Below are 16,770 nucleotides of genomic sequence, written 5' to 3'. Positions count from 1 at the left end.
TTTCTAAGAATGTGTCCAATTCTTCCAGGTTGTCCATTTTATTGGCATAGAGTTGCTTACAGTAATCTCTCATGATCTTTTGTATTTCTGCAGTGTCAGTTGTTACTTCTCCTTTTTCATTTCTAATTCTATTGATTTGAGTCTTCCCCTTTTTTTCTTGCTGAGTCTGGCTAATGGTTTATGAATTTTGTTTATCTTCTCAAAGAACCAGCTTTTAGTTTTATTGATTTTTGCTATCGTTTCCTTCTTTTCTTTTTCATTTATTTCTGATTTTTATGATTTCTTTGCTTCTGCTAACTTTGGGGTTTTTTTGTTCTTCTTTCTCTAATTGCTTTAGGTGTAAGATTAGGTTGTTTGAGATGTTTCTTGTTTCTTGAGGTAGGATTGTATTGCTCTAAACTTCCCTCTTAGAACTGCTTTTGCTGCATCCCATAGGTTTTGGGTCATTGTGTTTTCAATGTGATTTGATTCTTGGCAATTTTTGATTTCCTCTTTGATTTCTTCAGTGATCTCTTGGTTATTTAGTAGTGTATTGTTTAGCCTCCATGTGTTTCTGTTTTTTACAGATTTTTCCTCTAACTGATATGTAGTCTCATAGCATTGTGGTCAGAAAAGATACTTGATACGATTTCAGTTTTCTTAAATTTACCAAGGTTTGATTTGTGACCCAAGATATGACCTATCCTTGAGAATGTCCATGAGCACTTGAGAGGAAAGTATATTCTGTTGTTTTTGGATAGAATGTACTTTAAATATCAATTAAGTCCATCTTGTCTTATGTGTCATTTAAAGCTTGTGTTTCCTTATTATTCTCATTTTGGATGATCTAACCACTGGTGAAAGTGGGGTGTTAACGTCCCCTACTATGATTGTGCTATGGTTGACTTCCCCTTTTCTGGCTGTTAGCATTTGCCTTATGTATTGAGGTGCTCCTATGTTGGGTGCATAAATATTTACAATTGTTATATCTCATTCTTGGATTGATCCCTTGATCATTATGTAGTGTCCTTCTTTGTCTCTTGTAATAGTCTTTATTTTAAAGTCTCTTTTGTCTGATATGAGAATTGCCACTCCAGCTTTCTTTTGATTTCCATCTGCATGGAATATCTTTTTCCATCCCCTCACTTTCAGTCTGTATGTATCCCTAGGTCTGAAGTGGGTCTCTTGTAGACAGCATATATATGGGTCTTTTTTTTTTTTTTTGTGGTACGTGGGCCTCTCACTGTTGTGGCCTCTCCCGTTGTGGAGCACAGGCTCCGGACACGCAGGCTCAGCAGCCATGGCTCACGGGCCTAGTCGCTCCGCAGCATGTGGGATCTTCCCGGACCGGGGCACGAACCCGTATGCCCTGCATTGGCAGGCGGACTCTCAACCACTGCACCACCAGGGAAGCCCTGGGTCTTTTTTTAGTATCCATTCAGCCAGTCTATGTCCTTTGGTTGTAGCATTTAATCCATTTACACTTAAGGTAATTTTCGATATGTACGTTCCTATTACCATTTTCTTAATTGTTTTGGGTTTGTTTCTGTAGGTCTTTTCCTTTTCTTGTGTTTCCTGCCTAGAGAATTTCCTTTAGCATTTGTTTTAAGGCTGGTTTAGTGGTGCTTAACTAGTGGTGTTAAACAAGTGGTGTTAACTTTTACTTGTTTGTAAAAGTTTTAATTTCATCTTCGAATCTGAATGAGATCCTTCCTGGGTAACGTAATCTTGGTTGTAGGTTTTTCTCTTTTATCACTGTAAATATGTCTTGTCACTCCCTTCTCACTTGTTGTTTCTGCTGAAAGATCAGCTCTTAACCTTGTGGGGATTCCCTTTTATGTTATTTGTTGCTTTTCCCTTGAAGCTTTTAATATTTTTTCTTTTTATTTAATTTTTGATAGTTTGACTAATATGTGTCTTGGTGTGTTTCTCCTTGGGTTTATCCTGTATGGGACTCTCTGCACTTCTTGGACTTGAATGACTATTTCCTTTCCCATGTTAGGGAAGTTTTCGACTATAATCTCTTCAAATATTTTCTCAGACCCTTACTTTTTCTCTTCTTCTTCTGGGACCCCCATAATTCGAATGTTGGTGCATTAAATGTTGCCCCATACGTCTCTGAGAATGCCCTCAATTCTTCATTCTTTTTTCTTTATTCTGCTCTGTGGTAGTTATTTCCACTATTTTATCTTCCAGGTCACTTATCTGTTCTTCTGCCTCAGTTATTCTGCTACTGGTTCCTTCTAGAGTATTTTTAATTTCATTTATTTTGTTGTTCATCATTGTTTGTTTGCTCTTTAGTTCTTCTAGTTCCTTGTTAAATGTTTCTAGTATTTTCCCCATTCTATTTCCAAGATTTTGGATCATCTTTACTATCATTATTCTGAATTCTTTTTCAGGTAGACTGCCTACTTCCTCTTCATTTGTTTGGTCTGGTGGGTTTTTACCTTGCTCCTTCATCTGCTGCATATTTCTCTGTCTTCTCATTTTGTTTAACTTACTTTGTTTGGGGGTCTCCTTTTCACAGGCTGCAGGTTCATATTCCCATTGTTTTTGGTGTCTGCTCCCATGGGTAAGGTTGGTTCAGTGGCTTGTGTAGACTTCCTGGTGGAGGGGACTGGTGCCTGTGTTCTGGTGGGTGGGGCTGGATCTTGTCTTTCTGGTGGGCAGGGCCAGGTCAGATGGTGTGTTTTGAGTTGTCTGTGAACTTAGTATGATTTTAGGCAGCCTCTCTGCTAATGGGTGGTGTCGTATTCCTGTCTTGCTACTTGTTTGGCATGGGGCATCCAACATTGGAGCTTGCTGGCCTTTGGGTGGAGCTGGGTCTTAACATTCAGATGGAGATCTCTGGGAGAACTGTCACTGATTGATATTACATGGGGCTGGGAGGTCTCTGGTGGTCCAATGTCCTGAACTCGGCTTTCCCACCTCGGAGGCTCAGGCCTGACACCAGGCCCGAGCACCAAGACCCTGTCAGCCACACGGCCAGGTACGTGGGGATTTTCTTGCCTTTTGGGAGGTCTGAGGTCTTCTGCCAGTGTTCAGTAGATGTTCTGTAGGAGTTATTCCACATGTAGATGTATTTTTGATGTATTTGTGGGGAGGAAGATGATCTCTACACATTACTCCTCAGCCACCTTGAAGGTCCCCCTACAATAGGAGACTCCACTGAAGACACCAACCTCCACAAGACCTAGAGGTGCAGAGGCATTTTTTTCAGAAGGTTTGCAGCTTGCTGGGACTGCAGAAAGGGAGAAAAAGAGAAGATTCTCTAGGGCAAGGGAGGAGCATTAAGATCCACAAGTGTAGTCACCATTGCTTTTGGGACTCTTCTATCCAGTTTTTTACTTTGTTGCTTTTCCTCTCTAAATGGATATATACAATTGAATTTTGACGTCACGATGGATCTGAAAATGATTTAACTTTTCTTTCATCTTGGTTGCCAGTTTGGTTGGGTAGAAAACTTAAGATTAAAAACAATTCTCTCGGGCTTCCCTGGTGGCGTAGTGGTTGAGAGTCCACCTGCCGATGCAGAGGACACGGGTTCGTGCCCCGGTCTGGGAAGATCCCACATGCCGCGGAGCGGCTGGGCCTGTGAGCCATGGCTGCTAAGCCTGCGCGTCCGGAGCCTGTGCTCCTCAATGGGAGAGGCCACAACAGTGAGAGGCCCACGTACCACAAAAAAACAAAACAAAACAAACAAACAATTCTTTCTCTAATCTTCAAAAGTTTTAACGTCTGTTAGCAGGTGGCATTGTCATGAGAAGCTTCATACCAGCCTAAAATTATTAATCCTTTATAGGTAATCTGTAACTCTCTCCACCTCCTACTTTTAGTCTAATTATGTCTCCTTATCTTTAGTGTTCTAGGCTTTAATAATGTGTCTTGGTATGAGTGGTTTTGTTCATTTCTTATTTAGGTTTGTGTGTGCGTGTGTTTGTGTTTGTGTGTGTGTGTGTGTGTGTGTGTGTGTACACGCGCCTGCATGTGAGTACCTGCCATTGCTTTGGCTAGACTGCGAAGAATTTTAAATAATGGTGGCAGTTGCCTCATTCTCATCTTTTCCTCACTTTTCTAAATGAGAAAAGTGTTTTCAAAATTCACCACAATTTTAACTGTTGAATTTAGATAGATATGCATTTTTATAATTTTTCCATCAAACTGCTCTTCTAAAAAAGTTTAGGAAAAAGTCCAAATTCCTTTTTGTCATAGATTGAGGTGATCCTATTACATCTTCTTTGATATACTGAAAAATAATATTATTAACATATTTCCTAGTACTGAACTGCAGTTGTAAAACTAACACCTTCTGTTTATTGAATTAATTTTCTAAAAAGCAATAGGTTTAATTTGATATTACTTTGTTATTTCTATTTATTCATGGATGATTTTAGAAGGTAGTTTTCTTTGTGCTAATACTGACTTTGATATAGTAATATGTTAGCTTTAGTTTATTTAGAAAGATTTGCAAACGTTATATGTTCTGAAACATTTTATAGACAGGCATAGCAATAATCTCATCTTTGAAAATGAGAAAGGTGAAAAATTTCACTTGTAAAATTATCTATCTCATACCTTTGAAAAAGGAAATAATACATTTGATGCCTTGTATGGTTTTAACTTCTTCAGATTTTCTACTTTTATAAATTTTAGCACATCATGTTTTTCCAGATGGTTTTCTCTTTCATCTACATGCTCAAATTTACCATCACAGTTTCACTTAGCATATTAATCCTCTCTGTGGCTGTGATTGTTACATCTCACTTAAATTCTTTTGAATTTGTATTTCTCTCTTTAAATTTTCTTGCTTTGCCTATTTAAAGTTGTTCTATCTACGCTGTTTTCAAATCAGTTCTTAAATATATTTATCAATTCTATTTTTTACTTTATTATTTCTGGTTTTGTCTTTATTAATTTTTTCCTTAATATTCCTATCAACATGTTTTGATATCTGAAATCTTGAAATAAAATTTTAACTTATTTATATTATTTTTTGCCTAACATTGAAAGCATTTTGGGCTGTGAATTTGCCTCTGCTTACAGCTTTAATTATCTCTTACTACTTTTATAAGCCAATAGGTTAGGGTATCCCCAGAGAAAGAGAACAAGGAATGGCTTTCTTAACATAAGAGAATCAATTCTGGCCTAAGCCATTTTTGTGATCTAAGCCTGGCCACAAGGCTTGCCCTTAAACAGGTCTCAGTAATTAATGATCTTAAGGGAATAGAGGAATGCAGGAACAGAAAAACAATAGTGCAGTGATAAAGCAGAGTCCTAGTTCTTCCTCAAGGGATATACATAATAATATATCTTTGAGTTCTGCAGGAACAAAGGCACCACTCAGGTGGAGGATGGAAATGATGATGCTGATCCTCTGGACTTCAGTCAACTAAGACTTGAACTCTGTTGACCTTTGCCCCAATTCTACACTGAATTCTCCAGCTCAAGCCCCATCATGAATATGGGCTTAAAACCTTAGGTTAAAACCTCCCCAGTTTTGCTGTTCAGGGAGACACTGCTTTGGGAAAGATCCATGTGTTCTCCTTACTTGCTGCAAGTAATAATAAATCCTTCCTTCTCCTGATCTTTGGCTTGGTTGTCTATTGGCTCGACACCCACTAAGAGGTAAACCCAGTTTTCAGATAACAGTTCTGATGTGTACTTTCCTCATTGCCCTTATTTTTGAAATATTCACTTTGCAATTTTAATTTATCATTTGATTCAAGAATTATAATAATGATTGTTGATTTCCAAGTTGACCTTACTTTAATTAAACTTTTGCTATTATATCACAATCTCCTTTTTATTTCTTAAAAATGTGACCATTTATCATCTATCTTCTTAATGTATTAAAATTATATTTGTTGCTTAAAATATGATTATTTTAATAAGTAACTGTGGCTGCATTAAAAAGTGTAGTTTTTCTGTTACACTAAATTATATATATTCATATATAACATTGTTTTATATACCCTGCCTAATTTATATAACATATACACCTGCGTGCAAACTTACAATCTCTTCTAAAAATGTCTTTCCACCTATTGATACATTTTTTTTACTTATTTTTTAACAGGAGAAAAACAAAGTTTAATATTTTAAACTTTAATATTAAACAAAGTTTAATAACATGTACACATGGAAGAGACCCAGAAAAACGGAATAACTCATCAAAATGGCTGAAGCTTTCACCTTAAATACCATCCTCAGCTAAAGACAAATGAGAGTGTTGGGGGTAGTGGTTTGGGACTTCAAAGTGGAAGAAGGCAATTCACATGGAGATGGAAAAGCAAATGACTGATAGTCCTGCAAATATCTGGAGTTCTCCTTACCACACCTAGTCCATATTCTTTGCAGATATCTCTGGTAATAGTGCTATTGTTGGCTCAAGCTCTTTATCTTAATTCCTTAGACAGTTAAGAGTGTGGTAAAAAGACTTCCTGAGTTTTCCATTTCTTAAAAATAATAAGCTTAAAATTATTCTCACGCCAAAGAGACACATTTTGGGGTGGCAAATTTTGCTTCCCTACAGTGCCTTGGGCCAGGTAGAAGAGGTTAACACAGAAACACAAGGAGGAAGCTACCTGGCTTCCCAAGATAGTCCCTAATGGTTTGGGGGCCTCAGATACCTGAATCTGAGATTTGGGAGTGTTCAATTGAGACCGACACTCCAGGTTCATCTCATCTTTTGCTAAGGGTCCTGTTGATTATAGCTCTGATTATATGTTGCCTAAGAGAAGCCAAGAGGATTTGGTGCCAGCTGATTTCAATCTTGGTTTGGCTGGTGAGAGAGAGTAGCTGATGTCGTGGCATACACTTGGTAAAATACCCCAGGGGCTAAAACTCTTTCAGGAACAAGGGGTGGAATTGGGAAATAAAATTTCCTAGGATTTCTCAGTGGTCCTGTAAAAAGCCCTAGGCCTCTAAGACTTCAAGCAGTATGAGATTTAGATCTACAACCATTCATCTAGTTAACCGCTCTCATCTGAAAGGATTCATGTTTCATCTCCTCAGGAGGACCAAATAGTTACAGTCCAAAGTACATCCCCTAAGGTGCACTATCTCCCTAGGAATTTACATTTCAAGGAGGAATGAGGGCCAGAATATTGGAGACTCCAGGTCTGGCTCCCGGAGAGATTTTGTCACCAGCAAAGCCCATTAACAGTTCTCAGCAAATAAAAATAGAATCTGGGTAATAAAATAAAGTCTAACCTCTTTTTTTTCTTTTCCTTTGTGCTTCGACTAGTTTCACTTGTTCCCAGGGCGCTTGCTTCATGCAGAGGCCTCGCACCGGGCACTTCAGAACAGAACGCCTAGCGAGAAACGGCAGCGCTGACACCTCAGCTCGGAAGCGCTGCCTCTGACGCGGCAACTCAAGATGGCGGTGGAAGGTCATGCGCAGAGACGATACACCGCACGGCTCTCTGAGCATGTGTCAACCTGACCGACCGCGAGAACTTCGCCTCCTCCCGCACTGAAGAGAACTCGATCAAGTAGCCCCACCCACAGCCTTTCGGCTAGAGAGTGTGCTGCAGAGCTTGGGCTCGCACCTCTCCTTTCTTTCACCGAAGAATAAAGCTCTCCTTTGCTTCTGAACCAAACGTGGTCTCCTTTGGCTCACAACACCGGGCACCCTGCAGGAAGACCGTTGTTGGGGCCCGACAAAGGGTTGGTAACCTGATAAATTTTAAAAATATTTTGTTGATATTAATTTGGAATGCAAATATTAATGTAGCTGTATAGTCATTGTAGATTATAACTTATGAAAACTTTACCGTTCTATTTAATACTCTTTTTCTTAAATTATTATTTTTCCTAATGCTAATATCATTTTACGTTCTTTCTTTATTTTTCATGATAAGTATTTTTGCTCATCAATTAGTTTTAATTGTGTTGTTACCTTATTTTAGGTGTAGATTATACAACAGGAGTTAGAATTTATTTTTTAGTCTAACCTAAGAGTCAATCATTTTGTGGAGGATTTTAATTTATATTTATTGCCATAATTGATATGTTTGTTTATGACTGTCATCTTCTAAATTTTTCTTGAAGGTTTCATTGTGATTTTCTTTTGTTTTCTATTTCTTCATTCACCCAACAAATATTTATTGAGAACCTTCAACAAAACAAGAAATATGTTGGGCACTGATGACACAACTGTGAACTGCCAGACAGCATTACAGTGCTCATGGAACTCATTCTTGCAGGGGGAAAGCATTTAAAGCAATGATAATAATTGTAAGTGGTGCATAATGGCAGGTAGTCTGCTTACCAATGGAGGCATACAAAACATCTGCTTTGGCAGAAGGAGATGCAAGAGGAGGTCTCTTGGGGAGGTGATACCTAAGCTAAATACTTAGGGATGAGAAAAATCTGAGGACAGAGGGCAGAGGAAGCTTTGAGTTAAGTAGTGAGAAAAAATATGTTCAAAGCCCAGAGGCCAAAGTGTATACTATTTGGAATAATTCAGAATAAAAGGTAGCATTCAAGATGTAGGTGAGTGGGAATAGGATGGAGATGGAGGAATTTCATATTCAGACCTATTGATATTCAGGGGTGTGTTTGTGTGCGTGTGTGTGTGCACATAGACATGCCGTGGCTCCAGAAAGACATCTAGATTTCTATATGTAGAACAGTTGAAACCATGTGGCTATTCTTCACCCAGAAGAATGTGGGGAACAAGAAGAGATGAGGTTGTAAGAGAGGACACCAAGACTGAAGGGACAGACAGTTAAGAGTGATCAAAGAGGATTGATCCGGATGACACCATGTACTGGAAAAGTGTGGTCCGATGAATGTCATCATGATAGCTTTTCAAAAAGAACAGAAGCATCAGAAGTTTCGAGTGTTTCTACATGGAATGTATCTTGTTCAATAGGTAACTACAAGTTGAGGTTCATATCTAGTTTCCAATTTGCCTTAAACTCCACACAATTTACAAAGTATGGTTGTATCTGTCCTGCTTCCTGGCATTATGCCCACCAAAGTATCCTGCTATATCAGATGGAGGGCCCCACAATGCAGGTTTTTCCCCATTTCTCCTTTGTGAGAATCCTGAGACTGCTCTGTGTGGATGCATTGAATATTTTGGTCTCTGGTTGGGAAAGGTATAATTTTTAGTACTACTCAGTCTATCCATAACCTGCCCTTGCCCTCAGTCCTCACTTTTCTCATTAGAGGTCACTTTAAGTCTTTTGCCCCAGTCGTGTCTTAACTGATGCTGTGCTGATTTTTTAGGAGATAGAGCTGAGGGTTAGTCTCTCGTCTCTTCCTTCTTGCTGTACTACAACTTACTAGAATTTCTAGTTTGTGCGTCACATTCTACACTTTTTAAAAATTGCACAATAATGGTACACATTTTAAACATTTTATTTCCTAGATTATTACCATGAGAATCTAGAAAAGAAATGATTATTAGAATCAGCATGGCCATTTCACCTAGAGGTCTTCAACTATTTCATTATATGAAAACCTTACAGGTTAATTTAGGACTCCGAAAGTCAACAAAACAACCTAATTAACACACCAATTCTGTGTCCCTGAAATACAAACCCATGAATACATTTGAGGCCAAGTAAATCAAAGACAGTGTATTCACAAAGTTGCAACTAGAAGTTAATGCAAGCAATATAATGTTCTAGAATTAAATTTAAGTTTCTCCTCATTAGATTAAACTACGGGAATGGCTCTCAATCACTTTCAGGTCAATTCCTCCTATTCTTATTTTCGTTTTGGGGTTCGTCTTTCGCTGCTCCTCTTCTGTGTTTCACATACCTCCTGCACAGGCCTCACTGTATGCTATATCATATTTGTTTTTTCTTTTTATAAGATGGGTTTTTTATTTTTTCCTTTTTTAAAATTGAGATACAATTGCTATATAACATATTTCAGGTATACAAAATAATGATGTACATGTGGTTTTTATATTAGTTGTATAAATATTTTAATCTATCTGCAGTTGCTCAATTCACAGTTACACTTACAAGGATTTTAAATTATACTTACAAGGATTTTTATTCTTCTCCATAATATGATCTTGCAACACATTTGGCTAGAGCTCCCACTGTCTCTGGCTTGTTATGTGGACGTGGCACTTTGGCAGGACTCTTACAGACTCTTGGTTAAGAACAACCTGTAAAATCTCCATCAATAAGTCTATGAAACTCCATCTCTCAGTTTATTAAACATCTTCCCTATTGACATTAGTTCCGTATTTTATTGCTAACTAGGTGGGTGCGGTTACTAAACTTCCATCAGTCTCAGTGACACATCCTCAGAAAAGCCTTCCCTAACTGCCTTATCTGAGTAAGCATACTCTTATTTTATTATATATCATTCCACAATGTTTATTTTCTTCATGGAACTTAGCATTATTTGTAATTATTAATTGCTTTCTTTCTTTGTCAACTTTTTTGTTTGGTTCCCTCACTAGCCCTTAAGTTTTGTGGGTAAAAAATGGTATCTTTTGGATCTCCACCATATTCTACATAATACACTTGATGTTTAATATATATTTGTTCAATAAGTGAATGAATAAATACATTGAGTAAATAGTATAAGTTGGAGATGAACGTCTTGCTACATATTCATCTAATTTTCAGTAAATCAATTAAAAAACATATTAAGCAACTATATGTATCATATGTATATGATATTTAGCCAGATACTATCAAAAGAAAAACCACCTATGGAGTAAAACAAGATATACACACTAAGAGTTACATGCCTTATTTGGGAAATAAGTGGGAATCTTATGTTTAGTTTTAGATGGAATTAACTGAGCAATAAGTTGACAGGAACATTTTCAGTTTGAGGTATATAGATGTGTCAGTTTACCCACTGAGATTCTCATACAGTTTAGAAATCTGATTAAAAATGTACTTCTCATGATTCAATTAGCCTTTTAGATAGATAACAAGTCACCAATATACTCATGCTCATTATGAGAGCTAATTATGAGAAAAACAATGTGGTGCAGTAAACAGAGCCATGGTTTGAAGCTATATATTCATCCATCCCTCTATCCATCTATCCATCAACCCTCCACTCATCTTTCTATCTGTTCAACAAACAAAACCAACTCATTACTGAATACAGCCATATATTGTAACACTCACTCCCTGGATCTGAATAGATAAAACCCTATATACTAGTGATGTGCCCTGGGCAATACTGATTAATATCCTCAACATCCTCAACTACAAAATTATTATTCAGTATTGTAAGGAAAAGAAATATCATTAAAGCATAGTGACTGACACTCAGAAAGTCTATGAGAATATGAGAACTATTATTAGTTCTAAATAATGACTTTTATTCTATGATTACATAGTGGAATCTACATTTGAAACTTTCCAAAACTGAAACAACATTGGTTGGCATTAAAAAAATTTATCGACAAAACCAGTATTTACAAACTAATAACACATGAATTTGATGAGTAGAGAACTGAAAGTTTATAATTCTGATGATAATTCACATCAGGAGCCTTAAATATTACTTGTGGGCCATCTGTCTAAGCTGCCATTTATGATACAAAACAAAAACTAAAACAATATTGAATAAGAAATGTACAGGATAAACATAGCGAATTTTCTCCATCTCTGGTTGGACTTACAGGGAATGGAATAATTGCGCTTTGTCAGAGAGGGTTTTGCCTTTTGCTGCATCTTTCCAAGCTGTCCAATTTTCCTATTGCTTGAACTTTGATTGTTTTTTACTGTCATTTCCAGCATCTTATAGAAGTGATCCTCAAACGGCAAATAACCTTGATGAAGGTATTATAGACAGTATCTCGAAAGAATATGAATAGTTCCTTTCAAGAATATAAATAATTAAATATGTAATAAATATATTAATATTTAATATACAGCCATTCAAAGCTGTTTATTATTTCTCTTTAAAGTAGCCAAATAAACTGTGAAAGAAATGTTCTTCCTTTTCAAATATTTTAAATTTTACTCTGAAATATTTCAAACAAAAACAAAAACAACTGACAGTTGCACAACAGATATCTATATTAACATTTTGCCATATTGGTGATATTTACTTCAGCTCTTAAAAAAAAAGGAGATAAAGGGACACACAAATTTATAGCTTCATATCTCCCATTCTGTCCCTTTCCCTCTCTCCCAAGAGACAAATAATTGTCTTAAAACTAATATCACTCCAAAACATGTTTAAAAAATATTTTCCATCCATGTATGTATTTCTAACTCATAGATTTTGTTTTTGTGTTTAATATTATTCATAACTGGTATCATTCTGAATTTGAAATTTTGAAATTTTATTCTTCATTTACATCACATTTTTGAGGTGTATTCATGTTGCTGTGTATAGATAGAGTTCATTCATCTAAACTTCTAGATTTAACTATTTCATTGTATACATAAATCTAGGACAGTAAAGTCTTTTTTTTTTATTGTTAGGGAGCTTGAGTTTTATTATTCTAAGTATAATGAGACATCTTTGTAAGCTTTTTTTTCTTTTTTTGGCTGTGTTGGGTCTTCGTTGCTGTGTGCAGGCTTTCTCTAGTTGCGTTGAGCAGGGGCTACTCTTCATTGTGGAGCGCAGGCTTCTCACTGCAGTGGCTTCTCTTGTTGCAGAGTACGGGCTCTAGGGTGCATGGGCTCAGTAGTTGTGGCTCGCGGGCTCTAGAGTGCAGTCACAGTAGTTGTGGCGCACGGGCTTAGTTGCTCTGCGGCATGTGGGATCTTCCCGGACCAGGGCTCGAACCCGCGTCCCCTGCATTGGCAGGCGGATTCTTAACCACTGTGCCACCAGGGAAGCCAAGTCATTTCTTTTTATCATGTTACAAACAGGGCTGCAGGGAACACCATTGGATTTGTCTTTATGTACATGCATGTGAGAGTTTCTCAAGAGAAGATACCTAGTACTACTGGTTGCTGGGTCTAGGGTATGTACATATTTGACTATTCTGATCTTTTCTATTAGTACATATAAGAGATCCATTTTCCCAATGTCTTATGCACAGTTCACGTGATAGGATGTTAATTGTTCATGATCGCCTAAGCTCATCTGATTTACCACTTTTCCAAATAGTAGTGAGGCTTAGCATATTTTCATGTTTTTTTTGCCATGTTCTAGTCTGCTTCTGTGAATTTCCTGATGTCCATTTTTTGACTGGGCTGTTCTTTTTAATTTGTGAGAATTTTCTCTTATGTTGGATATAGCAGTTGGTCAGTTATATGTGTTAAAAATATAACTTTCAGCTTGTGGCTGGTCTTTTCACTCTTATGATGGCCTTTGCCATATAGAAATTATCTTAATTTTAATGTGAAATTATTTCTTTTATGACTTTTGGGTTTTGTGGCTATTTTAGAAAATCCTTGCCAATCCCAAGATTTAATATAAAATATTCTATTTTTTTCCTAAAAGTAATGCAGTTTTGCTTTTACATCTAGATCTTTTATCCATCTGAATTTTATTTTTGAGTGAGGTATGAGATGTCTTTTTCCACATGGATAGCCAACTGGCCGGGCACCATTTATTGACTGATCCATCTTTTTGTCACTGATTTGTAATGCCATCTCTGTTTTTACAATCACAGTTCTATATTTGTCTTTATATATTTCTAGCATATCTTTTGTTATATTTGCCTCCTGGATTTCTTACACATTGGTTCCTGTTATAATTAGCATCCATTATCCCCATCCAGAATGCTTCATCGTGAAAATTTTCAAACATACCTAAAAGTTGAAAGAATAGTACAGTGAATACGGTTAAATTATGCTATATTTATTGCATCATATATCCATATATTCAAATCTCTATCCATTCATCGATCTCTCTTAACTGCTGTTGTGAATCTCAAAGTAAATTGTACTTCTAAAACTTCAATGTGCATGTCAACTAGAGTTCAATACTGATCTGCTGTTTTTCAAGATGACATTTACACACATTGAAATGCAAAAATTGTACCATTCTGTGAGTTTTGACCAATGCATACACCTAGGAACCCAAATCCCTATCAGTATATAAGGTATTATTATCAGCCCAGAAAGTTCTCTCCTGTCCCTTTTCAGTCAACCCTCCCAGAGACAAACGCTCTTCTGATTTTTTTTCACCATGGATTATTTTAGCATTTTCTAGAATTTCATATAAATGGAATCATACAGTATATACTCTTATGCAAGACTTCATTCACTCTGCATAATGTTTCTGAGATTCAGCCGTGTTGTTTAACATAACCATAGTTTGTTTCTTTTTCTTCTTGAATAGTGTTACACTGTATGAGTATGCCACCACTTCTTTATCCATTCTCCATCTGATCGACTTTGGACTGTGCAACTTTTTGCTATCACGAATAAAGCAGCAGTAAACATTCATGAACAACTCTCTTTGAGGATATATATTTTCCATTCTTTTGAGTTATATCTAAGAGTGGAATTGTTGGATTAACAGAGGTATTTACTTAACTTTATAAGTAGCTGTTAAACTTTACAAAATGTATCATTTTACATACCTACCAAGAAAAAAATGAGAGTTCTGGTTACTCCATGTCCTCATCAACATTAGATGTTGTCATTCTTATTAGTTTTTGCCGTTCAGTGGGTGTGTAGTTCTATCTTATTATGGTTGTAATAAGTATTTTCTTGATGGCTACTAAATGTTGGATATATTTTTTCATATGCTTATAGGGCACTTGTATATCTTCCTTTGCAAAGTGTCTGTTCAAATCTTTTGCTTTTTTAACTGGGTGGTTTGTCTTTTTATTATTCAGTTCTGAGAATTCATTTTATATCCTGTCTATAACCCTTTGATAGGTACTCGTTCTGCAAATATTTCTCCCAGTTTGTGAGTGTCCTGTTAATTTTCTTAAATGGTGGATTTTGGTGAGCAGAAGTTTTTAATTTCAAGTCTAATGTGTTAGTTTCCCAGGGTTGCCATAAAAAAGTATCACAAACCAGGGGTCTAAAATAATAAGAATTTATAATTTTGTAGTCTTGAGAATGAAAATCCAAAATAAAGATGTTGGTACAATTGGTTCTTTCTGAGGACTCTTAGGGAGATCTGTTCCATGCACCTCTCCTAGCTCCTGGTGACTGCTGGCAATCCTTGGCAATCATTGGCTTGTAAATGCGTCACTTGAATCTCTGCCTCCATCTTCACATGGCATTCTCCCTGTGTTTGCCTCGTCTCATGGTTGTCATCTTATTAGGACGCCAGTCATACTGTCTTAGGGGTCCATGCTATTGTAGTATGACCTCATCTTAAATCTGCAGTTATTTCCAAATAAGGTCACATTATAAGGTAGTGGGGGTTAGGATGTCAATGAAATATATTTTTAGGGGGATACAATTCAACCCATAATATCCAATCTGTCAACTCCTTTTCTTTTATAATCAATGCTTTCTCTGTGCTATCTCAAAGTATTACTTATCCCAAGTTAGAACGATATTTCCCCATGTTTTCTTCTAGAAACATTTTTGGTCTAGCTTTTATTTTTCAGAATCTACCTCAAATTAATTTTTGTGTGTGGTGTAAAATAATGATTGAGGTTTATTTTTTTCATGTGGGTATCTAATTTCTCCAGTATTTTGATGGAAAACGCTTTCCTTTTTCTCATTGCGTTGCTTTAGCACCTTGGTGAAAATTCAGTTGATTATAGAAATGTAAGTATACTTTAAGGCTCTCTGTTTTGTTTAATTGATCTAGAGGCATACCTCATTTTATTGTGGTTTGCTTTATTGTACATCACAGATATTGAGGAGTTTTCTTCTTGTTGTTGTTTTGTTTTTTCTTTGTTTGTTTACAAATTGAAGGTTTGTGGCAATCCTGCATCCAGCAAGTCTGTTAGCTCCATTTTTCTCTGTGCCACATTTTGGTAATACTCGCAATATTTCAAACTCTCCACCAGCAAATAGATTATGACTCACTGAAGGCTCAGATCATGGTTAGCCATTTTTTTCAGTAATAAAGTTTATGTTAAATTAAGGTATGTACAGTGATTTTTAGACAATGCAATTACACATTTAATAGACTAACAGTATAGAGTAAACATAACTTTCGTGTGCACTGGGAAACCAAAAAGTTTGTGTGACTTTATTGCAATATTCACTTTATTGTGGTGATCTGGAACCAAACACACAATATCTCTGAGATATTCCTGCATTTGTCTATTCTATACCCATAGTGTACTTGGCCATACTGTACACAGCCACGAGAAGAGACAAACAGGGAGAATGCCAGGTCAAGATGTAGGCAGAGATTGGAGTGATGCATTTACAAGCCGAAGAACGACAAAGGTTGCCTGCAGTTATCAGAAGCTAGGAGAGATGCATGGAACAGATTATTCCTAAGAGGCCTCAGCAGAAACCAGCCCCAGCTACATCTTGATTTTAGACTGTTTTACTCCTAGAATACATCTTTATGGTGTCCATCCAAAGTGAAGATAAAGGTGTGTTAGCAGAAACTCTTCCTTGCCCCACAGTCTCAACCCCAGTGTCTTTTCTCGTCCCCTCTTAATGTCACCAAAAGTGCTGTTCAGGCTCTGAGCTGCTACCTCCTCAATTAGCAAATTCTCTTAGGAAAAAAGTAACCGTAAACCCTGGGCTCATCTCATCGAGTTTCTGTCCTTGTCCCAACTCCATCAAGGCCCAGAAATTCTTTACTCTCTTATTACCTACCTCTCCAAATACTTTCCAGCAGAATTTCTTATATCGACCTCAGCTTTCCTGGTGGCCCTAATTGTGAGAGTTGGTTAAGGAGGTCTATCCAACAATGCCAGAGGCAGGACTCCCCTAATATTCCTTATTTGTTCATTTTTTT

The 16,770-nt window shown here is 36.8% G+C and overlaps 2 long non-coding RNA genes across 2 annotated transcripts in view; one reads left to right on the top strand and one right to left on the bottom strand.

Moving 5' to 3' along the window:
* LOC307182655 overlaps positions 1–7,326 on the bottom strand; it is a 240,048-nt gene extending 232,722 nt beyond the window's left edge. Inside the window, exon 1 of the long non-coding RNA XR_013827226.1 lies at positions 7,192–7,326. This is a non-coding gene — a long non-coding RNA (uncharacterized lncRNA). The remainder of the gene's footprint in view (positions 1–7,191) is intronic.
* A 183-nt stretch (positions 7,327–7,509) lies between these two features.
* The window catches only part of LOC307181320, a 103,539-nt gene continuing 94,278 nt past the window's right edge, over positions 7,510–16,770 (top strand). Inside the window, exon 1 of the long non-coding RNA XR_013826442.1 lies at positions 7,510–7,647. This is a non-coding gene — a long non-coding RNA (uncharacterized lncRNA). The remainder of the gene's footprint in view (positions 7,648–16,770) is intronic.

This window comes from Stenella coeruleoalba (assembly GCF_951394435.1).
Source record: "Stenella coeruleoalba genome assembly, chromosome: 2".
Lineage (NCBI taxonomy): Eukaryota > Metazoa > Chordata > Mammalia > Artiodactyla > Delphinidae > Stenella > Stenella coeruleoalba.
Note: the sequence above shows the minus strand (reverse complement) of the source record. Positions and strands in the feature narration are given on the sequence as shown.